Genomic DNA, 27,398 nt, shown 5'->3' on the forward strand with positions numbered 1-27,398 from the left:
GTCAAAGGAGGTTGAGTAGATTAAATCCGCAGGAGTGAAGACGTTGATAGGAACCAAAGAGAATGGCTTCCATCTTGTCCATATTCAGCTGCAGGAAGTTTACACTTATCCAGGCCTTGATGGCAGCCAGACAAGCTGATAGAGCATCGGTGGACCTGGAGTTGGTACTGGAGGAAGCAAAGTAGATGTGTGTGTCTTCCGCAAACATGTGGAAGTTTACCCTATATCTGCGGATGCCATTGCTCACAGGGAGCATATAGATAAAGAAAAGAAGAGGGCCAAGGATGGAGCCCTGGATTCCCCAGCAGGTGACCGTGCATGGGTGGGAGAAGAAACCATTTGCTGAGATTAAATGAAGGCAGTTGTGGTTAATAGGACTCAAACTATGCGAGTGCGGTCCCACTAAGGTGGATGAGGGAGGAAAGGTGGTGGAGGAGGATGTTTGACTGTGTCGAACGCAGCAGAGAGAAGCAGGTGAAAGAGGCAGAGGGAGCCCTGGTCACAGATAGAGGGGACATTGTTTGTTACTTTGACAAGCGCTGTCTATGTGCTGTGGGCAGGATGAAAATCAGACTGCAGGGGCTCAATGAGGGAGTGGAGGGAGAGGTGTGAACAAAATTGATCTGCAACAATGCACTCCAGGACTTTAGCAAGGAAGGGTAGATTGGAAATGGGATGGTAGTGTGAGAGATTAGAGCGATCAAGGTGAGTTTTTTGAGGAGTGGTGTGATAACAGCGGTTTTCAGGGGAATGGAACAGAGCCTGAGAAGAGAAACTGGTTGGCCGTGTCAGGCAGCAGGGGGAGAGGAGGGGAGGTTGAATGACCAGCAGGTGGGTGGGTAGGGGGTTGAGGCAGCAGATGGTGAACTTCATCTGGATGATTGTGGTTGAGAGGGAGGAGGGAGAAATGGGGAGCAAAGGAGTGTAAGGAGTGGGGAGTGGCAGGATCCATGGCGGAGGTAGAAGGCGGTGTGGATGGTCTTGGTGGGGAGGAAGCGGACATGGTGGGGGAGATGATGTAGCCAAGCAGATGTTTTCAATCTTTGAGGTGAAGAAGTTTAGGACCTCTTCGCATGTGGCGTTTGATGAGAGGATAGAGGGGGCTTGAGGGTTTGCATGCGGGAGGTGATGGATGGTGGGAAACAGTGTTTTTTAATTGTTTTTGGCCTCCAGGATGACTTTGGAATAAAAGTCAGTTTTGGCCTGTGAAAGGGAAAGGTAGTAGGTGCGGAGGTGCTCGAGCCACAGCTGGCGGTGAATCGTGAGGCCGGATTTCTGCCACTGCGCTCAAGCATCCGAGTTTGTGTTTTAAGTGAGCAGAGATGACTATTGTACAAGGGGGAGCAGGTGTATTTGGAAACAGCCCTGGATTTCATACATAACCATATCTATGATTCCCTGAATCATAAATATGGTTCCTTGAAGAGGATATAATAAATATGATAATAATAATAATCCTTGCATTTGATATAGCACTTCTCACGTCGGGAGGACGTCTCAAAGCGCTTCACAGAACACACTGTAAAGTGAATTGACTGTATATTTGTGGGCGAACGCGGCAGCCAATTGCGCACAGCAATGTCCCACAAACAGTCGTAGATTGAAAATGACCAATTTATTATTGTTTTTGGTTTTTTGAGGGATTATTATTAGGCGTGTGGAGTAAGGAAACTTGCCCAAGGTTTCGCCCTGCCGGGAATTGAACTCAGGTCTCTCGCTTGCAAAGCGAGTGCTCTAACCACTGAGCTACAGGACATACCTTACACCTGAGGTATTCTTCTATTATTATTATATTTTATTAAAATATTTTGCTAGCTATTTTCTCAACAAGCACTTTTTAATCACAGACTCCCACTGCAGAAAGCACCTCAGAACCATGAGAAAGCAATAACACAAGGTGAGTTCCACAAGGCTGTTCTGAAGTCAAATATATGGTTTACTTATCTTTTGCCTTGTCCTTATGCAAGAAAAATTATATCACTGGATATCTCTCAGTAGATGTTCAGTAGCCAAATCTAGTAGTTAAGAAGATTTGGTATATAACTTGAGGGGATATATAAAAAGTTAGCATGGAACCTTCAGGGAGTGTAGGGGTGTGGTAATAGTATAAGGACCATGTTGAATGCTCCTCTCCAGCATTCTGTTCTTCACACATCGCTCAGATCCTCCAGCACCTGATGGCATTTATCTTTATAGTGTACTAGGATTATTTCCAGTGAGCCGTGCAGCCTTCTGGGGAGCAACATGAACATTTCTGCCAGAAGAGAATCATTTCAGAAACAAAACATTAGTGATGTATTCCTGCACAGAATTATGTTGATCAGTTTTTCCTGTTTTTGTTTTTATATCACTTATGTCCACTCTGAATGAAACAACAGAACAATATTTTATTGAATGTGCATCTGTGTGCATGTTAGATTCAGATTATTTTAATAATTGAACATTGTATGCTGGAGATATTTGTACTCTGCATATTATGACACTTGCCTTTCATAAGGTTTCAAAGTGAAAGTAGCAATGTGTGCCTTCAGGACATGCAGCCAACTAGCCCAGCTATCCATTCACATGTTGTCTTCCTCATGTCCGTTACACAGCTCCACATGAGTCTTACAAGACATAATTACGTGTGAGATCAGACTAAATGACCCAAATAAGCACAGCAGATATCTCTTGTCATGTGCTTCTGTTTCACATTTGTCATTGTTACCCTTTGACAGACCTATCAGAATCCTATGGAGTTACGTTGTACAAGATACAGCAGGGTACAAAGAATTGGCATGTATTCTTACTGGTTTGCTATAATTGTCTCCACAGTGAAACCTAGACAACAGCACTGCATTTTTGTTAGTGTATAGCAATTAATCGCTAAGGGTAGAGTCAATAGTATCTAAAATTATGGGAAAGCTAGCAGTAGCTGAGTCCCAGTGAGTTCTCAATTGCTGTTGGTGGAGGACTGGGAAATCAATGGAAATCATGGGCAGTGATGCATCCTCCTGTTCATGGACCCCAGACATTGAAAATCTGCTTTGCAATTGCTCACTGATTGTTATCTAGTCACACTAGATGGTGTCTGAAAGATACTTGTTAGTATTAGAAGATAAGTTGTGTAGTCACCTCTTTGCATCACTTGGAAACTAATTGTTTTATACCGAATTGCAAATCCTTGTTGCATTCTTTTCTTGAGTTGCAAAGCCATTTGTTAATAATTCTATGACAGTTGTAATACAGTTGATGTTATTAGTTCCTTTATAATAATCTTTGCAATTGGTATGACATCTTTCACATCAGGTGGACATCCCAAAGGATTTACTGTAATGTGTAACTGACAGTAGTTTGTAGGCAAACACTGCAGCCAATTTACGCACAACAATGTCCCACAAACAGCCATGAAGTCAATTTTATACGGGGGGGTCTGTTATCCAGGGCACAGAGAGAAACTCTTCTCTTTCTGACATCCATCTGAACAGGCAGATGGGACCTTGGTTTAACATCTTATCTGAAGGATAGCACCTCTGGCAATACAGCGCACCCCAAGCACTGTACTGCAGTGTCATCTTAGATAATGCAAGTTCAAAGTCCTGACATAGAGTTTGAACCCATAAACTTCTGACACGAGGTGAGAACAGTACTGATTGAGATGAGTTTGAGAGTGACCCCTTTTGGTGAGTCAGAAAAATCTGATATTTGAGGTTTTCAGATATCTATTTGGATGACTAGTATGTTTGTAACTCTGTATTAAACACTGCAGAAAATATATTATATGTTATGGGAGATTCTTAGCACTTCTTAATTGGTCAATACAATTTCAACTCTGGCACTTGACAGACCAGCATGAGTTCCAAAGGTGATATATCTACTGTCAAATATAATTAGCACCAATGCCTGGCATATTTCCAGGATAAGATGCACACTAACAATGGTGTTGTACCAATTATACATGTAAGAAATGGTGAACTATGCCAAAGCTAATTGAACTAACATTTTATTCAATTTAAAACACCTATTTTGTACTGCAACAAATGATGTTATGAATGAATCTCTTAAATTATTAAGTTTAATGACTTTGGTGGTATAATGGGTTATGATACTGATCTTTGACCTCAAGCACTTGAGTTCAAATCCAGCACATAGATGCAATGAAACATGTTTTGAAATGACCATGAAGGATTGTAAATGAAACGGCCTGAGTGGCAGTCTGAATCTTGCACTCAGCAGATATTGATTTATAACAATGGGGGTTCAAGTTCTACCAATTTGTAATGGGATTCTTCAAGGGCTCCAAGTCACAAATAGAGGCTATTTCACTAACTGAAGGGCACTAGGCTTCACTCCCATTTCAGGATGAACTTCCTTCAGGTTTTATTTTGAAGCAATTACCATTTGTGATTCAGAGTCCTTGTTAAAGTATTTCTTCTATTGATTGGCACAATTTGAAGTCCAATATAGTTGCTCAAATTCAACACAATTGCCACTGACGTCGGGATAGCTCTCAAATATATCAAGCCTTAAGATAATAAGGGTTTGGAAGAAAATTCTTCATTTATTATCTTTCAAATGTATCAACACAATTGTTAAACTTTAGCTGAAGACAAGTATGTTACTCAATATTGTAATAAAAAATGAATTATGTTTCCTGTATCAAAGCATTGGTAAACATTAAAGTTATAATATTCTAATAGTGACTTACCTAAAAATCCCGACTAGCTGACCAGCACTACCTCTGTAATGTGTCTTGACAAGTCACCCAAAAATGAGAGCTGCTGTATGAATGCTTTTATGGGAGAGCAGTTGCATTGAATGAATCTGTTGCTGAGAGAGCTAGTGCAGACTTAATCAGTCAAATGGCCTTCATCTGCATTGTAAATTTCTATGATTCAACAATCCCAAAAATAGTTTTAGCTGCATTTTGTAGTAATCTGGAATTCTGGAAGAATGTAATGTTAGTAGATATAAATAAATCCAATGTGTGAACTCCGACTGCTAAGGTTTTTCATTTAGTTTTGAGAAGCATTCCCGAAGAATGCAGCAAACTAGATCCAGGATTTGTTTTGTTACAATCAGAAACTCTGACGTGAGCTAGGCTGAGTTAAAATCCTGCTCTGATTTTACAAAATTAACAATGTACATAATGTAATAATGAACAAACACTATAATACAGCTCAGATTGGTTCAGAATTTCTGCATATCGTCAAATTGTAAACTTATATCTTGGTAACATCTGTGCTACATTTTCCATTGGCTGGGTTGCTCCTATTTGGATGAATATTCTGGTTTATTTTGAGATATTTCAGAGTGAACACTTATTCAAAGGAGGTGCAGAATAGCAGCATTAAGTATGAGCTCGGGCTAAAGAATTTAAAAAGTCTTTCCAAATTTTTCAAAGATAATTTTATTTTAGCATAAGATGCTGGTTGTCAGAAGCTATTTGTTTGATGAGTTATTAAATTTCCTTAGCTTGTGAAATTATACTTGTGGTGTGAGGACACTCATTCTGTCTCCTTGATAGGACAACCCCAGGTTTCTCTTTTCCACCACAAACCATCTCTTCCTTCCACCTTCCCACGCTTCGCCCATCCTTTCCTCAAACTCCAACTGTGAGGAGATGCTGGACTTCCTCAAATACAAAATTGTTCAGCCACCTCTGCCCCATCCACCACCATCCCCACATCACCTCTCCCTCATGACCCATCACCCATCACCCACCCATTCCCCATTAATACTCCTTCGACCCTATCTCTCTCCCTCCTCCCTCACCGCCATCGTTCGCAAACTCAAACCCACCATCTGCTCCCTCGATCCCATCCCCAGCTCTCTCATCATCTCCCAGCTCCACCTTCTGGCCGACGTCATCAACCTCTCCTTGTCCACCGGTTCAGTTCCCAACCCGTAAAAACAGCTGTCATCACTCCCATCCTGATAAAACCTTCCCTGGACGCATATCTCCTCTCCAGCTATGGCCCCATCTCTAACCTCCCATTCCTCTCCAAGGTTCTGGAACGAGTCATCGTGTCCCAGCTCCGCTCCTTCGTTTCTCGCTATTCCCTCTTTGAACCCCTCCAATCCGGCTTCTGCCCTGCCCATAGCACGGAAACAGCGCTGGTCAAAGTCACTAATGACATTCTGAACATCTGTGATCAGGGCTCCCTCTGCCTCCTTGTCCTCCTCGACTTCTCTGCCACCTTCGACTCTGTCGACCATTCCATCCTCATATACCATCTCTGATCTTTACTTAATCTTCTTGCCTGGATCGAATCCTATCTCTCTCACCGTCTCCACTTTGTTGCCTCTAAAGGTTTCTCCCCCAGCCCCCATACTGTCTCGTTGGGCGTCCCCCAGGGCTCTGTCCTTGGCCCTCTCCTCTTTAATATCTATATGCTCCCACCTCTCTGCCTTCCCTCACCCCTATACCACCCCTCCCCCGTGCTCGGGCCCCAACAACTAACTGTTCAGCGCTTTGGGACATCCTCCCGATGTGAAAGACGCTCTATAAATGTAATTTTGTTGTTGTTGTTGGTGGTGGTGTCATCAACCGCAGACATGGGGTCAACTTCCATATGAATGCAGATGACACCTAACTCTATCTTTCTGCCTCCACCCTCAACTCCAAGACCACTGCTGTCCTGACAGACTGCTGTCGGATATCAAGTCCTGGATGAGGGCAAATTTTCTACAGTTAAATGTGAACAAGACTAAGGCCCTCCTGATTGACTCGCGCCAGCGCGTCAGCACCTCAGGCTCTGGCAGCATCAACCTCCATGGTTGCACATTACAACTCACGAAGCCAGTTTGAAATCTAGGTGTCTTGTTCGACCCTCAACTGTCTTTTCTTCCCCACATCCAAGCCATGACACGCTCTGCCTTCCCTCACCTCCGAAACATTGCCCGACTCCGCCACTACCTCACCCCTCAGGCTACTGAAACTCTTGTTCATGCCTTCATCACCTCCAGGCTCGACTATGCAAACCCCCTGCTTGTCGGCCTTCCCAACTCTTCCCTCCACAGGCTACAGATAATCCAGAACTCTGCAGCCCGTGTCCTCTCCTGCACCAAACTCCGTGACCCCATCTGCCCCATTCTCGCCTGACTTCATTGGCTCCCTATCCTTCAGAGGATCCAGTTCAAGATCCTGGTGCTCACCTACAAAGCCCTTCATGGCCTCGCCCCTCCTTATCTCTGGGACCTCCTAAACCCCGACCAACCCACCCGCTCCCTCCGCTCAGCCAGCTCAGGCCTGCTGCACGTCCCCCGACCCACCCACCCCACCATTGGTGGGAGAACCTTCAGCCACTCTACCCCCAACTGCTGGAATTCCATCCCTCAATCACTTCGCCTCATCCCCTCCTTAGTCTCCTTCAAGTCCCACCTCAAAACCCTCCTCTTTGACCATGCCATCGGTCACCCTCCTTCCCCTCCCCTCCCTTCTCCTTCCGTGACCCCAGCTCGGGTCTGAAATGCTGTACACTGTCCAGTGCCTTGGGACGTCTTCCCAACGTGAAAGACGCTATACAAATGACATCTTGTTGCTGTTGTTGAAAGCACACTTATCTAAACCATACAGAGCATGGCAGCCCATTATCATGCACAACAGTTTTTATGTGAACTAATAATATATGTGGTAAACAATTTGAGAATTATAATACCTTGCTTGATCAAGTTAAATAATAATAATTTTTGCATCTGATATAGTGCCTGCAACATTGAGAACTTGCAAAATTGTCACTTTTGTGCAAAGTGTAGTGACACTATATGTAAGTAAATACTTAGCACTAACACATGATATTCATTTGACCCAAGGAAAATTCTCCTCAAGTTCATAATTGGATATCCAATCATTGCATCTTCTAATGCTCCTTTTATATTGTTCTTTTAACACTGATTAGACACGGTTTCCTGACAATGATGCAAAATCATACTGATCTGCCACTGAATCTACATCCAGATAATGAAGTCAGACACAAATCAATGCTATAAGGCTACACAGTAGTGTGAATGCAGCTGACACAATATTGATACCAAATCCTCACACTTCCTCTCCTCATTCAATCCATTCCAAATTGAGCGCAGGTTATTAAATTCTTTGTTATATGTTGTCACATTGCTTCCCATTGAATAAATCAAGTTTTATTTGCTGTTTTAGTTATTGTAAATGGATTGCTGGACACCCAGAGAAAACAATTTATGCTAAGTCAATTAAAATCTAGATAATAAAAACAATAATAATCCTTGCATAAGGAATAGCACCTTTTGCATCAGGAGGACTTATCAAACTGCTTTTGAGGATATTCTGTAAAGTTACTGACTGTGTATTTATGGGTGAACATAATAATAATCCTTGCATTTGATATACCACCTTATCACCTCTTCGAGATGTCTCAAAGTGCTTCACAGAATATACCGTAAAGTGAATTGACTATATTTTTTGTGGGCAAAATGTGGCAGTCAATTGCATACAGTAGTGTCCCACAAACAGTATTGGATTGAAGTGACCAATTTATTATTTTTTTTGAAGGAATTATTACCCCCGGAAAAGTGATCCACTAATCAACTAACAACTGGGTTCCTACTTACTGAACAGAGGTGTCTGGAGTAAGAAAACTTGCCTAACGTTTTGCCCTGCCGGGAATCGAACTGAGGTCTCTTCCTTGTGAGGCGAGTGTTCTAACCATTGAGCTACAGCACTCCACACAGCCTATTTGCACACAGCAATGTGCTACACACAGCCATGAATTGAATGACTACTTTTATTTGGGGGATTCTTGGCAAGGACACTGGGAGACACTCCCTTCTCTCTTCAAATAATGCCCACCTGAAGAGGCAGATGGGATCTCGATTTAATGTCTCATCCTAAGGACAGCATCTCCAACAATGCAGCACTCCCCAGCACTGCAATAGAGTGTCAGTCTAGACTATTTGAGTTCAAAGTCCTGGCATGAGGCTTGAATCCACAATCTTCTGACTGAGGTGAGAGTAGTCACAAATGAACCAGACAGGGACATACGTTGCAGATTATTATTGTTGGATTAAGCATAGTAGAACAAATCATTTGTTGGACCAGAGGAGCAACCTGTGGAATGTAAAGCAATTGGAGTGGGAGTAATATTATTTGGTCATCTTTGGTGAGTTTGAGAGAGGTTTTGCAGAGCTTTAACCTCTTGGATGTTTACTTGATTAGAGCTGTTTTCATGCTGAGATGTGCTTGGTGCCTGCTTTCTGCCTACTGAGGACTCAAACCTGTGCTTGTCGGATATCGAATGACCAACAAGTGACAATTTTTCTTGGGGTGGTGGGGGGTGCTAAGTGAGGTCTCTTTGGAGCTCAGCTGGCTCCAAGGTAATGTGCTTAGCAACAGAATGTCAGAATCAAGACAAATGGTTTGTTTGCACTGGTTTGCCATCGTCCGATCCCTGAGCCAAGGGGGTCCTTAGTGCTCCAGGAACTGCTATTGATAGTTCAGGCACAACAGTAGCTCTTGGAGGGGCAAACTGGAGCCAGGAATACTTCCCACCAACAGTTAACCCCGCAAGCCAAAGCCCTAAAAGATAGGGTTGTCCAACATGGGAAATGTTGCCAGATAATACTCACAATGTCAAGCTATGATGTTTTACTGGTTAGACTCCAGCAGTACCACAATACCATACTCTGGGCTCTCCAAGCCTTGTTTGTTTCCCAATCTGTGCTTAATACTGAGTGAATGGCAACCTGACTGAGTTGGTAGCAATACCGTCTCTGAGTCAGGAGGTTATGGGTTCAAGCACCATGTCAGGACTTGGAACTTTATCTAGTCAGAGGTGACATTTCAAAGCAGTGCTACATTGTTGGAGATGCAGTGGTACATTGTTGGAAGAGGTGTTAAACCAAAACCCCATCTGCCTGTTCAAGTGGATGATAAACATCCCATGGCAATATTGAAAAAGAGAAGGGAGTTTATCCCAGTGTCCTGGCCAACAATACCCCCAAATAAAATTGGTCACTCACTTCATGGCTGTTTGTGGAACATTGCTATGAACAGTTTTGCTGCAGTGTTCACCTGTAAAACACACAATCACTCCTCTTTACAGTATATCCTGTGAAGTGCTTTGAGGCATCTTCCCAACGGGAAATGTGCTATACCAAATGTAAGAATTATTATTAATACTTTCCGGAATTACTCTTCAGAAAAATTAACCAATCAGGTCTAATTTGAGTCTAATTTGCAATGTTTATAAAATTATTTGTAAATTTGAAAAAAAACAGCAGGTACCCAAGAAGTTTCTCCCTTGAACTCCACTCTCCTCTGTACCAGTTCTGGTTTACAATAATGTGGGTAAAATAAGCCTCCAGTTATCTGACAGCAGCTCAGTGTCTGAGTGGAATTCAAGATCTGCTATTTAGAAATCCCTTTACAAACATTGCAAATTGACTGGCATTTTAAATAAAGCAGATTGGGAAATCAACTCTTATGTTGTACAAAGATGAGTTGATGTCTAATATCTATCAATTCCAGCAAACACGATCAATACAGAAAGCTTACTTGCTTGCATTTTAAACATAATCTCATTGATTGTTTTAACTCTATTTAAAACTTATTATAGTCCTGCATAACCAGTGAATAATTTTAGAAATAATTGCTATGCAAGTAGTAAACTGCTTTGAGAACAGCATATTTTGTTCTTAGCAGGGAAGAAGAAACACAAAAGTATAATTTTCTTTATTATTGTCATTATTGATGAGAAGCATCAAAGTGTATTGTACGTCACTTGGTCTTCTTAAAGTGGATCAGGATAGCTATTAAAACAGTTTAGGATGACAACAGCACTTTAAAGACTTAACATGTGGTTGTCTTTTTTATACAGTATAGCATTTTCTTTTTCTTTATGTTTTGCTCATTAAAGTTCAAACTGACAGTGCCCAGAATAGTGCATACTGAACATACAAAGCAGCATTCTTCCTACGATATATTGTATTGGGCTGAATCCTTTTATTAGTTTTTAATTTTTTGTCTCTCTCCATTTGAATGTCGACAAGACAGAGGCTCTCCTGCTTGGCTCCTGTCAGTGCCTTACCTGCATGGATGCACACTCCCCCCCCGCCGAGCCATCACTGAATCAGTGTTTCGTTTGACTCCAAAAAGTCTTTCAAACCTCATACCTGTTCAGCTTTCCCTCGCCTGCAGAACATTGACTGCAACTGCCACTACTTCTCCCATCAGGCCACTAAGACTCTCATCCATGCATCTATCATGTCCAAGCTTGATTACACCATTGCTCTGTTTGCTAGATTCCTAGTTTTTTTCTTACATAAGTTGCAGACAATCCAGAACCCATATTCTCACCGACACAAGGATCCACGAGCTTATCAACCCCATCCTTGCTTGACTGCACTGGCTCCCCATTTCCCAACAGATTGAGTTTAAGATCCTCATTCTCACATTCAAATCCCTTCCTGGTCTTGCCTCATCCTACATCTTTGACCTCCCATCAGCTGTTTCCTTCACTCAGTAACCACCAGCTTACTTCATGTCCCCTGAATATCCACCTCATCTTCTAGACATGCTGCCTCTGTTCTCTGGATTTTGGCCCGAGGTCCTCCAACTCGCTCCTTCCCCATCCTCTTTCAAATAGCTTTCAGTCATCTTTCCCCTCCCCACTCCCCTCACCTCCCATCTGTAGCTTGAGAACACATCCAGCAGTGTGAAGCGCTTTGAGACATCCTCCCAACGTGAAAGGCTCTATATAATGTAAATTGTATTGTAGGATTCACAACACACATTTATTCTTGAACATGCTTTTAATCTGCTGTTTGATCCATTGCTGATTTTCTGCTTCCCAGATGGGGCTCATTGCATTGAGACAATCTTGCATTCATCATATACGTGCAAGATTCAAATGGCATTGAAATCACAAGCAAGTGAATTTGAATTGGCCAATGTGGAACTCCGATTTGACAATAGACGCTATAGGTGCAGATGAAAACTCAGGCTGAAAATAATATAAGCAGCAGTTCCAGAAACGTTTCTTGTAACCTTCCAGCAAAAGTAGATTATTAGCCTGGATACTGGGAGACACTCCCTCCTCTTTTTAAAAAGTGCTGTGAGATTTTTTACGTACATCTGAACAGACAGACAAGACCTTAGTTTATTGTCTCATTGAAAGTATGGGACATCTGACAATACAGTGCTCTCCCAGTATTGCATTTTGAGGGTCAGCCAAAGCTATAGAAATCTCGACTTAGAAGCAGCAATAATATCAGACAGAAGTAGGCCATTGGTCCATCTAGCCATCAAGTTTCACACAAGATTTCTTTGATGTCTTAGAAATATATAAATAAGTAATCGTACAGTACTCTCTCTCAAACATCTCAATCTATCTTTAAATATAATAAAAAAGGAAACTTTCAATTGACAGCAAATTTTTCACTTCATTTTTGAAACCCTTTATAGTTTCTGGTTCCACCTTCTGTACCAGTAGTCTGTTCTCTATGCCTGTCACCCTTTACCTAAAAGGAAATATATGTCGCATATCTTATTCTCTTTCATTATCCATAATTTCCATGATATTCATCTTTTACTCTTGAATTTTGTGTGTGGCATGAAAAAAAACATATTTGAATCTACATTTTTCAAAACTTTCCTAATCTGAAATACCTTCATGAAGTTCCCATCAATGGCCTGTATTCTAGAGAGAAAAGTTTCCTCATAGTTTGTGCCTTAAATTCTGAAATTAATCCATTGCACTATCTCCACAACCTGGATATTCTTTTCTAGATAGGAAGAGCGAAACTGCACACAATACTCCATAAGTGATCTCACCAAGGAAATGGATTTTAAAATTGCTTTACTTGGCAATCAAGTCATCAAACATGACTTGTGTGCAGGGAAGACAGTGGTCTGTGGATCTGGTGGAGTGACCTGAAGCAGAGGGGAAAACAAACTTGACTTAGATTAAAAGAATGCAGCAGAAATTTGGTGAGAAACTCCAACACAACCTATTCCATCCAACTCACCTCAGGGGAGGAAGAAGTAAATTGTCTTATTGTGCCTGATCAGGATCAAAATTGTGAAGGGACTCAATATCTTTTGTCCAATCTTCTCTATCTTCCACTTCCACTCCAGTCAGTTCAATCATGAAACCTAGTGAATGAAGTTTTCCTAGGCCAAATAGCAATGTTTAGGGTACCACCACCGAAAACGTGCATGTTCTTTGATGAAAAGCATGAGTCTATCTGCACAAGTAACAACTCCAAATCGGTCCAATGGCACACCTTTGGCCATTGTATTTAATGTATCTGCATGTCTGTATGCTTAAATAAATTACAAAAAAGTTGCAAGAATATTATAAAAATATTTGAAGTACTGTAATAAATATATGTTATAGCACAGATGCATTTGGTGCTTTCATAAAATATATAAATGAACCCTTCCACTTGCAAAGCTTATCATACTTATGTTTTCTACATAGTGTAAAATGTTAATCTGGGTCTCCAAATGCAACAATCGTCTAAAGTGAATTGAAACCGCATAACAAATCTTTAGTGGGATTGGCCCAGTGAGCACTTATAACAGTGCTCTAAAGTATTGGTTGGGGAACTTTTATTTTTCACTGTAACCATGGTAACACAAGTTAATTATCTTAGTGAGAAAGCCTTAACTGTTTAGAATTAGGATCTGGAATCCAAGAGACAGTTGGTAATTGGCAGTTTGAAATAAAGGTTTTCTTTTGTGTGCCCTGATTTATGCTGTTTGAAGAAATAGTCCCATTGTTACCTATGTTCGTTGTTATTTTTTTCTAATAATAAAACAATACACTGTTATAAGGAACATCACTGTCATTTGATCTATCAACTGAGAAATTGCTAAGTCAGCTAGCCTCTGGTTTGAAAGAGTTTCAGTTACATGGATAGATAGCATCAGTTGGAGACCTGGCATTGCATTGATTTCCCCTAATGTGGGTCAGAATCTGAAAGTTACGTTAAACCTAATCAAAGTGAAATGTACAAAGGGAGGACATTAGAAGACAATTACGAAAAAAGTCAATTTAGCAGACTGAATGGCTGCAGAATAATGAAATCAAATGCTATTTTTCCTACCAAATTCACTTCCAATGAGTATGATCACATCTTATCCTTTTAAGGCTGGATTCAAATGGACATTTTACTTTCATATCACGAATAGTCACTAAAATAATGAGCTCAGGAAAAAAAATGCCTGGATGCCCTATCTTATATGTAAACAAATTGTATAACATCTTATCTTATTGCTTTTGCCTGATGCCCGATGGCTGATCTTAGGGTTTTAAGGGATCAGTCTTTGTCTTTCTATCCTTCAAGCGATAAATTAGGTGAACAGAGCTGTGATAAATACAGAAAATGTTTTATAGTTACATTTCTGCAGCAAGTTTTCTTCAGATTATGTGTTCTGGTCAGATATCGATTGTGATGTTGTTCAATGATATATAAAAATATAAGATTCTTATGGGGCTTGACAGAGTAGACAGTGTGAGACTGTTTCCCCTGGTAGGAGAATCTAGAACTAGGGGTCACAGTTTTAAGATTAAGGGTCAGCCTTTTCTAACAGAGTTGAGGGGAGCATTTCTTCACTCAGAGGGTAGTGAATTTATGGAATTCGCTACCCCAGAAGGCTGTAGATGCTCAGTCTTTGAACATATTCAAGATTGAGATTGATAGATTTCTAAACGATAGAGGGATTAAGGGATATGGGAATAAGGCGGGCATATGAAGTTAGGTTAGAAGATCAGCCATGATCTTGTTGAATGGCGGGGCAGGCTCGAGTGGCTGAATGACCTACTCCTGATCCTAATTCCGATGATCCTATGTTCCTATAAGGAACAGTCTCAGATGCCTAACTATATGAGTTGTCATAATGCAGTGCCATTTCTACAAATCTAGAAAAAATAACAAATTGCATTTGTAGAACGCCTTTCACTTAGGGACGATATCCCTAGGCACTGGACAGTCGAATTTTTATGCCCAAGATGGGAGTTGGATTCAGATGGGCTGGGGGTCAAGGGTGGTGGAGGTGGGGGGGTGGGGGAAGATGACTGAAAGCACAATCAAAGAGGAAGGTTTTGAGACAGAACCTGGAGGTGAGGGCTGGGCAAGGCGAAGGGACTCTGGAATTTCAGAGAGTGCTGACCGGAAAGGGGAACACACAGGGGTGCTGAGAGGAGGAACGTAGACCAACAGTATAAAGAGCTGCAAGATCTAAGGAGTATAGACAAAAAACACAGATTAGACTTCTATAGCTTCGGCTGACCCTCCAAATGCAATACTTCGAATGAGACAATAAACTAAGGTCCTGACTGTCTGTTCAGATGTACATTAAATATCCCACCACATTTTTCCTACTTCATGGCCCCCCACCCCACCTCCACTCTGTCCCACCCCACCATCAGCCTTCAACCACTTTGCCCTCCCTCTGGAACTCTCACAAAATCCCTTTGACTTGCCCCTTGTGTTTCCAGCTTAAAATCCTGTCTAAAGATTTTTGAAATTACACAGAATCTACAGCACCAAACCAACAACAACAACAACACAATTACATTTATTAGAGCACCTTTCACGTCGGGAGGATTTCCCAAAGCGCTATACAGTCAGGTGTTGGGACCCGAGCATGAGGGAGGGATGGTGTAGGAGTGAGGGAAGGCAGAGAGTTGGGAGGGTCACTGAAGCCACAATCGAAGAGAAGGGTATTAAGACTGGCTTGGAGGAGGCAAGGGAGGAAGCAAGGCGAAGGGACCGTGGGATGGAGTTCCAGAGTGTGGGGGCAGAGAGGCTGAAAGCCTGGTAGGACGGGTCGGGAGGGAGACATGGAGCAGGCCGGAGCCCGCTGAACGGAGGGAGCGGGCAGGTTGGTAGGGAGTCAGCAGGTCAGAGAGGTAGGAGGGGACAAGGCCATGGATGGCCTTGAAAGTGAGGACGAGGATCTTGAATTCGATTCTCGGGGGGATGGGGAGCCAGTGGAGTCGGGCAAGGGTGGGAGTGATGGGGTCGCGGAGCCTGGTGCGTGAGAGTACATGAGCTGCAGTTTTGGATGATTTGACCATTCAGTCAAACTAGTGCTTTCTGGTGTGTATATTCCTTATGAGCCTCCACCCATACTAATATCCCTCTCCTTAGCCTCCTCCAATACCCTTCATTCCCTTCATCCTCATCTTTACATTAAGTTTCTTCCAAAATACATTAATTATTTCTGCTTCAACAGCAACTTCTGGCAGAGAGATCCACATTCTCACTGCCCTCTGTGTAACATAATTCCACTTAAACTCTCATTTAGATCTGCTACTGGCTATCTTAGATTTATTCCCCTTCTTATGGACTCACCAACAAGTGGAAATGGTCTATTTCTATTCACCTTATTGAATTAAGATTTCTGACCCAGATCTATTCTTAACCATAGTTCATTATAATGCAAAACATAATAAATGGAACACAAAAGTAATAATGTAATATAAGAGATGAATCATACAACGATCATTCCTGATAAGGTTATTTCCGTCCTAAAGCTAAATTTTAATTGTCCCAAACCATTATTTTAACACAGTCTCATCCTTGCAGAGAGATGTTAAAAGAAGAATAGTTTTTTTNAATAGTCCCACTTAAAAGGCTACAGCAATGCTTTTCTATTCCTTTAGGGTCATTCACATGCAGTGTCTTGAGTACAACGAAAGATTCAAATCTCTCTTTAATTTATTTGGGCATTACGTAAAATGCACGTTCACCCCTGATACTGAGGGTTACGGATTCAAGCCCCATACTGGGATTTTGAACTCATACGGTCTGGGCTGCACTCCATGTAGTGCTGGGGGTTATTTGAGGTGCTATCCTTTGGATGAGATATTAAGCCAAAGTCCTGTCTGCCTATTCATGGGAACATTAAAGATTACACAGCACTATTCAGAAAGGGAAGAGTGTTTCTCCCGGTATACTGACCCACAATCCCCCAAACAAAATTGTTCATTCACTTCATGGCTGGATTTTGGACATTGCTGTACACAAATTGACTTCAATGTTCGCCTACAAAATGTACAATCATTACACATTACAATCAGTCGTGTAGAGTGCCTTGAGATGTCCTATCAATGTGAAATGCGCTTTATCAGATACAAGAATAATTATTATCATAAGTGGTAGGAAAAGCTTTGATTTCCTGGCCTGAAATCAGATGCTATGGACCCAGCTTTAACAACATCCTCATTTAGAACAGCTTTGGGGTCTCCAGCACATCAGATGTGTTAAATATTAAATGTTCTGCTAAACTTAACCCATTTATATTTTCTTGAAGTAAAGAACAATGAGTAAAATATTGGCACCGCCAGAATTTGCTGGATTTCAGTATTCAAGGGGCTTGTAAAGTTCATGATCTATTTAACACCTGATGATTCACTGGATGAAAAGATGTTTATCTTGGAACATGACTCAGTATGTTATTAGCAATTCCTTCCAGATTCCTGTAACGTCAAAGCTGAAGATAATCAATGTGACTGGCTTGCTCTAGGATAGAAAGGGAGTTGACATTTCTCACTGTGACTGTCTTAGCCTCTGTGCAGCAGTTATAATACAGCTGCTCCAATAAGTGTCAAAATAAAACTCAATTACTGTACATGCCAACTTATTATTCAAGTAATCAAAGGTAAACGTATGAGCGTTTTTAGTTGATTATCATCTGAAATTAACCAATAATGGATTAAAATACTTGTCTGACCCATTAGATTACTGATGTAGGCTGCAAATTGAAAGGTAATTGTATTTATACATTGTAATGCACTTGCAAGTCAGTTAATAGTGTATCTTGCATATTGAGATGTATAACAGTGTTTACACTACACTAACTATACGCAGTTTCTTAAATTGTCTTAATAAATACTTTGAAGTTGCCTGGGGCTCTTGGCAAACTTCAGTAACAATCTGGGAGCTACATTTAGGTTATTTTGCCCAAATTCAGGCCTGTTTTTTGAGATACTGTATTTTGTTTATTTCTACTGCAAATTTTATTTTCCCAATCCCAAGAAGATATAGGCACTGCCGACAGAGGTTTGCAGTTTGCTAAATAGAATGGCTAGCAGGAAGCTCTTGAATTAAATGTTATCCTAAATAGCAAAACATTGTAATATTATAATAATAATTTTCCTTGCATTTCATATAGCGCCTTATTATGCCACCAACATGGTTCAAAGCACTTCACAGGATATATTGTAAAGTGAAGTGATTATGTATACTCTAAGCAAACACAACAGGCAATTTCACACAGCAATGCTCCACAAACAGCCTGGGAGTTAACACTTTTTTGGGGGGGTTGGGGGCGTGGGTGGTGATTGCTAGGATAGAGGTAGAAACTCCCTTCTCTAATCCTTCTCTTTATTATAAAACTGTGCCAAATCCAGCAAAGGGACTTGGGAGTCCAGGCACATTTTCTTTGTTAACTGGGTATCAAACATATAAGGAAACAAATCATTGTTTCACAAAGGGAGTGCTGAGTTCAGTTGGGGGATTTCAGTTTACAGAAGGATATCAATATTTCGAGTGGGTGCAGATAAAATTTATGAGAATTATACCAGAGATGACCATTACCGTAAGAACAAGTCAACGAGGAAAGTTTTGAATAATGTCAATGAATAATGTTTATGATGTTTATCAAGTGAGAAGATCTGGTGTTATAGAAGAACACATCTGAATCTTAATAGGTGCTCATTGCGATCAGTGTTGAAATGCTCTGAGATGATACTCTACGTGAGAACACTATAAGAATAATACTTGCATTTGATATAGCGCCTTATCATGTCTTAGAGACATCTCAAAGCGTTTCATAAAATACACTGTAAAGTGAATTGACTGTATATTTCATGGGCAAAACTAATAATACTAATCCGTGCATTTTGATAAATATAAATATAAGTTTTTGTTCCATATTACATTTCTTGTATTACATGCCTTTAAAACCAAGAGTGTCTCAATGTACTACACAATGTTTCTATGATGTGTAGTGACTGTTTGCAGCCAAAATTGCACACAACAACACCCACAAGCAGGTCATGACCAATTTTATCTGGAGGATTGTTGGCTAGGACACTGGGAGAAACTCCCTCACTGTTCGAATGGCGTCATAGGATCTTTAATATCCGGGACCAGGATCCTGGTTTAACTTCTAATTTGAAGGACAGCACCTCTGATAGTGCAACACATCCCCAGCACTGCATTGATGCATCAACCAGGACTATGAGCTGACGTGGGACTAAACACCAGGCTTTTGACCAGAGTACTACCAACTAAGCCAAGCTGCACCAACTCAACCACAATGGTATTGCTGAACAGTGGTTTGGTAACCAACTACCAGGTCCTATTTCCATGATTTATCCCATTTACTGTGTCGGTATTTAATGGTGGGTGTGGTTACACTGAAATATGACTGTTTATTTGGGTTCAGCTCCTTTAGTTAATTTTAAAAAAAACACTGCTGAGATTAAACGATGAGATGACAGTGGAGGCATCTACTATAGAGGCATTGTCTGGTAATTATGAACCATACAGTCAAAATTTTACTGTCCATTAACCAGATGGAATTATATTGGTGATTGGAAATTAATTGGCTGTCAGAAGAAAGTTCACAGTTACTATCCGTGTGAACTTTACTGGAAAAAATTATCTGTAAGACCTGCAAAAAGCCATCTTGCTAATTGTAGCTTTCAGATTGATAGGGTGGCGATAACTGACTATGTCAGGAAGAGATCTGACGAAAATGAAAATAGAAAGGATTTCACTCATCTAATTATAAATATTTGCAATAAGAAACATTGGTAAAATGGTTCAAGCACAATATTTACAGAATGTGTAAAAAACTATGTTAAGATTTAAAGAGGTAAACATAATTTTGCCTGCCTGGTTGGGTTTGTAAAGGGTAGGTTGTTTTTGACTAATTCAATAGAATCTTTTGAGGATTTAACAAATTGTGATTGAAAATCATAGTGTTCCTTAATTACACTGGAGTAATAATAATAATCCTTGCATTTGATACAGCGCCGTATCATGTTGTTGAGACTTCTCAAAGCAGCACTTCACAGAATATACTGTAAAGTGAATTGACTGCATCTGTTATGGGTGAAAAGTTCCACTGAGGGCCCAAATTATTACTATTTTTTAAGCTATATTTTACCCCTATGTAGCATACAGCACCTGATAAGCAGCTTCTTCCTTTTCACATCCCAGGATCAACACTATTATTTTACACTGAAACAAACGCTTTTAGGCTTTGTAAATTTTAAACCCTGAAGTGGCCTCCATGTTGTCTTTGTTAAATGTTTATTTTCACTTGCATTTATCTAGCACTCGTTATGTAAGATAACGTCTCAGAATGCTTTACATTGATGGAATCTGACACTGAACAGGAGGAGAGAGTGGTAGGGGAGGTGATAATGGATGTAGTCAAAGAGGCTGGTTTTAAGGGGGAACTTGAAAATGGTTAAAGAGAGGGCAAGACAGAGGGGTTCGAGGGAGGGAGTTCTGGATTCTAAGGAAGACCAGGGAATTTGAATTTTCCCGGGTTTTTCAGTGTTGATCTGCCAAGGAGGGGAGGTGAAGTTCATGTTCTGCCTGGCCAAAAAATATTTTTTTATCAATCAGATGACAATTATCAGTTCAAAAAACACATTTCTTATTCTTTGGGGGATTTTGACAACATCAGAAGATAAACAATAGTTGAGATGAGTCAGTTTTAAGGAGTCTATCACCAAAAGAAGAAAAGCATTATTTTGCACAAAAGGTTATCAGAATATGGAGTATTTTACTGTAAATGGCTGTTGAAGGGTCCTGAACTTGGAGTCCTGCAGCTCAATGGTTAGAGCACTCGCCTTGCAAGCAAGAGACATGGGTTCGATTCCCAGCAGGGCAAAACTGTGGTCAAGTTTCCTTACTCCACATACCTGATAATAACCTGATAATAACCAAGAAAAAAAATCTAATAATAATTTGGTCACTCAATCCATGACTATTTGTGGGACGCTGCTGTGCACAATTCGCTGCCATGTTTCATCCACAAAATATACAGTCAATTCACTTTACAGTATATTCTGTGAAGCGCTTTGAGATGTCGAGAAGACGTGCAAAGCGCTATATCAAATGCAAGGATTATTTTTATTTTTATGATTAAATCTCTCTTATATTAGGGTAAGTCTGCCTGTCTCACTCCCATCATTTGTGGCAGAGGACAGTGGTAGCTTTCTTGGGTGTGAAAGATTCTCCAACTATTATTGTCTTTTACTCATGTGAGAAAGCAAAACCATCTAAGATATTTTAGCATCAGGCCGTTAACTTCCACAAGCCCATCCTTTTTGGACAGATTCTCCCCAACCTCCCCCACTTAAACATCTCTCTCTACAGAAACATATGGAATTCTCTCTTAAACCCACTTACGCTGTTTGCTTCAATGGGACACCATAGTAGCTTCCACCAGTCATGAACTTGCAATAAATGCTGAGAGTTTTCTTCTTTCATTCTTAATGTGTGTTGTGCATGGTACATGCTGAAACCTGTCTTCACAATGGTTCCTGGAATCCTGTTAGCTTCTGCTGCAGTGAAATGTTACTCAAAACATATGAGTTGTCATGTTTCATTTTCACCACTCTAACATGAGTCCTCCAGGCCACTTATACCCATAGAACAAAAACAATAAAATAAAAAATATTTTGAAAATTTCAATGGAAATTTGAATTAAAAAATTTAAAATATTGAAGCCCCATTTATTACTTGAACTAATTAATTGAAATTAATACATTTAAAGAGAATTTCCTGCAGTTAAGGGAACATTAAATTTCCATTTTCTAAGCTTAAATCATCTGTTATTAACTTTCAAAATGTTGAATTGACTTTTATTTTTTCTTGTTTTGCAATGGTTTTACACCCAGGGGTTGTAAATGACATATATATGTTGTCAGTTACAAAATTTAGTGACATTTCTTCATCTCAAAATAATTATCGAATAATGAGGGAATTTTAAAATAATACCGTTGCAGCTCAAAGTCATCTGTATTTGTTATTATTTCATCACTAATTCTATAAATGGTTGCAATATTAACAGTCAGGAATGTACTGACACATTATATAATAGATCAGGAATGTGTGATCATCACCCATGGCTCAGACGTTTCTGATCTGACCATCACAGACCATCACATCTCATACCATTTCCTCATCTCCTTCTCCTCTCACATCACCCTCCCCTCCTCCAAGCCCTCCACCATCTTTTTCCGCCCATGGAAAAAGCATCGCCCCGATTCCGTCACAAAAGCCCTCTGATCCTTGGAACTTCTATCCCTCTGGCCTTCAACACGGTGATCCAGAGACAGCCATCAAGATGCTAAACGATCCCCTCTCCTCAACCTTCAATTGCTTGAAAACCAGGTCCGTCTCCAAGCCTATCCGCCTCCCCCAGTACAACAGTCATCTCCACTCCTTTACATCCCAAACCCGGTTGCTTGAGCGCAGATGACACAAAACCGGCCTTACGGTTCACCGACACCTGTGGCTCGAGCATCTTCACACCCAGCACGGCTCCCTCTCTCAAGCCAAAACTGCATTCTACTCGCAAGTCATTCTTGCGACCAAAAACAACCCCAAAATCCTGTTTTCCACTACCCGCCACTTCTTCCACACCCCCTCTCAAGCACCCTCAATCCTCACTTCCGATGCCAAGTGTGAAGAGGTGCTAGACTTCTTTAGCTCTAAGATAAATAACATCCGCCTGACTGTCTCTTCCTCCTACCCCCGCATGTTGCCTACCACCTCCCCACTCCCTTTCCCCCTGGCTTGGCATTAGACTCCGCCACTGTCAAGCACTTCAGGATGCTACCCCATGTGAACAGCGCTATGTAAATACAACTTGTTGTAATGTGAAATGAATTACAAACTGTTAAGTACATTGTAAGTATTTCAGTTGTGTTTCTTTTTCTTACTTTCATATTACAACAAGAAGTTGTTCAGTGAGGAGCACCCTCCCTGTTAAGGCTTTGGCTTACTGGGTTAACAGGAACTGAGTGGAAAAAATCCCTGCCCCTAGTGACTGCCCTTCCAAGTCCTGCTGATGAGCCAGGCTGGCTGGGCTGGAATATTGCGGACTCGCCTGATTCAGGAACCGGGCCACCGAGACCACCGCAGAGTTGACTCAATTCCAACATTCCATTGCCAAGCTTATTAACTCGGAGCCAGTTGAGCTCCAAGGAGAACTCGCATACCTCCTGCCTGCCTCCCCCCCTCCTCCCCCAAGCTTGATCGAGAGCTCGGTGGTCTAGGCTGACAATCGAGTGCAGTGCTGGAGAAAATGCTCCTGAAGGTTCCGTCTTTCGGGTGAGATGTTAAATCGAAGTCCCATCTACTTGCTGAAAATCACTTTAAAGATCCCATGGGACTATCTGGAAAGGAAAAGTTGTTGCTCCCTGTGTCCTAGCTAACAATCACCAAGACACAATTGTGCATCAGGTACAACCTGATGGTTGTTTGTGGGACTTTGCTGCAATCATCGCCAACTGCACTTTATGGAAACATGCTTTGAGACGTTTCAGAGTTACAAGTCACTATCAGAGATGCCAATTATGAACATAAGAACATAAGAACATAAGAATTAGGAGCAGGAGTAGGCCATTCGGCCCTTCATGCCTGCTGCTCATGGCTGATCTTCTCACCTAACTCTGATTACCTGCCCTATCCCCATATCCCCTAATCCCTCTATTTTTCAAGAATCTATCAGTCTCAGCCTTGAATGAGTAATATCAATTGGTTGAGTGCTTGTGGCAGTCAAGAATATCCAGTGAAGTTCCATTTGCTGATATCTATTTGCTGATAAAATGTATTATTTGCTGATAAAAGTAAAAAATCTGTCTTACATTTTATTTGCAAAGGGATTTCTGACTCCCCGCATATATGTAATAAATAGATTGATATTTTTAGTGATCAAGGTATGATAGCTCCCCCTCCACCACCCCTATCTCACTTCGGAATAATTATTCACTCGAGGGATACATTTCATTGTAGCACATGGTTTAGCAACCAGAACCAGAATGCAATCTGTCCTCAGTGGTTTTAACATCCATGAGTTGAATTTAAGACATTTTCTTTAAAAATGGTTTCAGTGGATGAGTTATGAAACCTAATTAGATCATTGTTCATCCGAAGCCCTCATACTCTCTTGATTCACATTATAATGGCCCCACAGAATAATGTGAGATGCTTAAAAAGATGCAAGATGTGGTAATATAATCTAGGATCAAATTCAATGCATAATGTTATGCTTTACCTAAGGGATTTATCACTGAAACCTCTGTTAATTTAGTAAACAGGTTTAGGCTGCATGAACTGCAAATCATGTCACACATAATTCTTTCTCCTACTGCATACTATGTGGAAATGATGTGCTCGACAAAAGATTAGGGACATTTTTTCTCTTCCTTATTCAAAAGAATCTCATTTTTTTTAAAAATTACATTTCATACGCAGTTAACCACAGAACTGCTACATTAGCAAGTTCTACAGCTGACATGTGCAGCACTTTAACTTGGGATACATCGATTAAATGGTGGGAAGTAATGAATTCGCTGTGAGCTGCAGAGTTTGAACCTTGCTTGCTTTATTATGAAGTGAAAAACAGCATTTATTGTCTTTACATTTAAGATGGAATTGTGGAAAACTAAAGATAGTCAGATAAATAATGGAACTCGTCATCATTCTGAATGTGAAAAATAATGAAGGAAAAGTATTTTGTACTTCAGTGCAATACTATTCAAGGTGGACTTAAAGGATATTCATTACTGCAGCATGGAGGACCTTTGGAAGGTAATACAGTAAAATGCAACGGATATTTTACAGAACCTAACAAAATGACCTGTATCTGCTTAACAGAGATAACATGTAATCGTTCAACACATCTGAGACAGTCTAGGCTTAGACTGCCATGCATTGTGGTTCACCTGATAAGCATGGTATGTACTGTAGTTAGCTTACCATAATGTGCAGCATACATCGGGGCTGTCATTGGAAAGAATGGTCTGAAAGATTTTCTTTCATTGAAGATGGCTTATTGCTAAGTAAACCAAATAAATTAGTTTTACTCCTAAATGTATTTACTGCATAAATAGCTTACAATTTTAATTAGGCCTTTGTATTTATCTATTAGATGTCTAATGTGGGAAGTGATGCTTTTAAAATTGGGTCTGGTAGATAGCAGTTTGTAGTCTTCACAGCTGACGTTGCACTAGAATGTTACATTGCCCGGAGGCACATTTTCACTGTATGAAATGACTGACTTCATCATGTATTGATTATTCATTATAATAAACAATAAGAATCCTTACATTTGATATAGCGGCTTGAACATCGAGAAGTTAACAATAATAATCCTCGCATTTCATACAGCGCCTTATCACATCTTCACAATGTCTCAAAGCGCTTCATGGAATATACTCTAAAGTAAAATGACTATCATTTTTTTTAATGGCAACAAGGCACAGCCGGGTCCCACAGACAACTATAGATTGAGTGACCAAAGTATTAATTTTATTCAACTATATATTTATTCATCTATTTATTTATAAGAGATTATTACCCTGAAAAAGTGATCCGTCAATCTAACAACTGAGTTCCTTCTTCTTATTAGATAAATAGAGGTGGTGGAGTAAGGAAATTTGCCTAATGTTTTGCCCTGTCAGGGAATCGAACCCAGATTCTCTCGTGCCATGACCCATTCCGCCTTTCCCCACCTTCTCAACATTGTCCTACTTTACCTCTGCCTCTCACCGCAGGCTGGCGAGAACCTGATCAAAACTTTCATCACATCCCAGCTTGACTACGCCAACTGCCTGCTCGCTGGCCTTCCCAACTCTTCTCTTCACAAGCTGCAGCTTGTGACCTCTCCCTCATCAGACTCCAATAACCAATAACCCCTGTTCTTGCCTGGCTTCACTGTCTCCCCAACCCTCAGAGAATCGAGTACAAAAACCTTGTTCTCACCTCCAAAAAAGCCCTCCACAGTTTATTTTCCCCCCTACCTCTCCGACCTCCTAACCCCATATCAACCTCCGTTCGGCAGACACCGGCCTTTTTCAGGTCACCCGCACTTCCCACCTCACCATTGGCGGTCGGGCATTCAGCATCACTGCCCAAAATTCTGGAACTTTATCCTGCAATCCCTCCACCTCACCGCCTCTCTTGCCTCCTTCAAGTCCAGTGTAAAGACTGTCCTCTTCAACCATGCCTTTGGCCACCTTCCCATCCCCACTGTCCTCCACCCTTTCCAGGACATTGGGAGAAATTCCTTTCCTTTGTAGTAGTGCCATGGAATTTTTAACAACCACCTGAATAGGCAGATTGGACTATGGTTTAATGTTTCATGCAAAGGATGGTGCCCCCGTCAATGCAGCGCTCTCCAATTCGTACAATATTTAGAGGAATCTATAAGTTATATAGACCAACGGATACCAGCATGTCAATAACTTGCTCAGATCTCAACTGCAGAAAATGCTGAATCCCAGAGACCAAAAGCATCTCTATTTTGGTGTAGAGGATGAAGATACGGTGGGATGAAAGACATTATGTGCATTTATCTGGTTTCCTCTGAGCATGTGACGTGTCCTTATCCAATGCACCTCACTTATGGTGGAAGCTTTACATGCCAAGTGCAATTTCCATTTCTTCATAGAATCATAGAATCATACAGCACAGAAGGAGGTCATTCGGCCCTTTGTGTCTGTGCCGGCTCTTTGAAAAGAGCTATCCAAATCAATCCCACTCCCCCGCTTTCTCCCCCATAGCACTGCAAACCTGTCCTCCCCAAATAATTATCTTCTCATTTATCTTTTCTTGAATGGTAGTATTTAGATACATTACACTTTAAAACCAACTAGCCTTTACAAATATCAATATGATCTTGTGTCAGAGCTTTGTTGTTGTGGTTCAATTGATGTAGATGAGGTTCCTGGAGAAAACACATTATCTGCCCCAGTGTGCTTTTACTGGTGTGAAGTATTATTTACTCTGTTGTTTTCCTGATGAGCCCACAAATATACAGTCAATTCACTTTACAGTGTGTTCTGTGAAGCGCTTTGGGACGTCCTCCCAACGTGAAAAGCGCTATATCAAATGCAAGGATTATTATTATTATTGTAACCTAATTGATCCATACCTTTTTGCTCCTCCTTGCATTTTCGCTATCTCATTCTTTCCTAGGATTTTAAGACTGTATAACTCTTTACTTTCCTCACTCTCTACTTCCTGAACAGAGGTGTACAAAGGATGAGACTTGCCATCACTTAACCACAAGCTACACCTTTGTATCCCCAGAAACTCACTGAACACTATATTTCATCAATTCACTTATCTATTGGCCTGCTTTCTCCCTGACAATACTTCACTAAAATCCTTTACAG

Source organism: Callorhinchus milii, unplaced genomic scaffold (assembly GCF_018977255.1).
Source record: "Callorhinchus milii isolate IMCB2004 unplaced genomic scaffold, IMCB_Cmil_1.0 Scaffold3, whole genome shotgun sequence".
In the NCBI taxonomy this organism is placed as follows: domain Eukaryota; kingdom Metazoa; phylum Chordata; class Chondrichthyes; order Chimaeriformes; family Callorhinchidae; genus Callorhinchus; species Callorhinchus milii.